The sequence below is a fragment of the Triticum aestivum genome, chromosome 7B (assembly GCF_018294505.1).
Source record: "Triticum aestivum cultivar Chinese Spring chromosome 7B, IWGSC CS RefSeq v2.1, whole genome shotgun sequence".
Lineage (NCBI taxonomy): Eukaryota > Viridiplantae > Streptophyta > Magnoliopsida > Poales > Poaceae > Triticum > Triticum aestivum.
In genome coordinates this window covers 71,113,698-71,114,134 of record NC_057813.1, presented here as the reverse complement: position 1 = coordinate 71,114,134, position 437 = coordinate 71,113,698, and positions in this window count along the sequence as shown.

Sequence of the window (437 nt, the reverse complement as noted above, 5' to 3'; positions counted from 1 at the left end):
AATGCAAAGCACAAGCTCCCTAGACTCTGATCCTGTTATGCAACCGACATCCGAACCGGTTGAGTATAGCCCGCGCTACCATCTCCCATTGGTTGCACCCAGTAACCAAAAGCTTCCTGGAGTCCGTAGGAGTGAGTAAGGACTACGTACGGATCCATGCGGACGCTCTGAAGATGACCTGCAAGAAAGTTAAAGTATGTTATCCATTAAAAATCATGCCATTCCTGCAATTGCATATAGCCCACAAGAGCGCACATATTTCAATCTGAATATGAGCCGCGGTAATCTAATCAACCCCAGCTAACCATGTTTCAAACAATGATTCAATGTCAACCGGAGGAGTAATGTTAAAGACTATATGAATCGTTCTTCAAAGCAGTTTGGCTAGTGAGCACTCTATGAATAAGTGTTGTATTGTTTCATCATGATCACAAAAA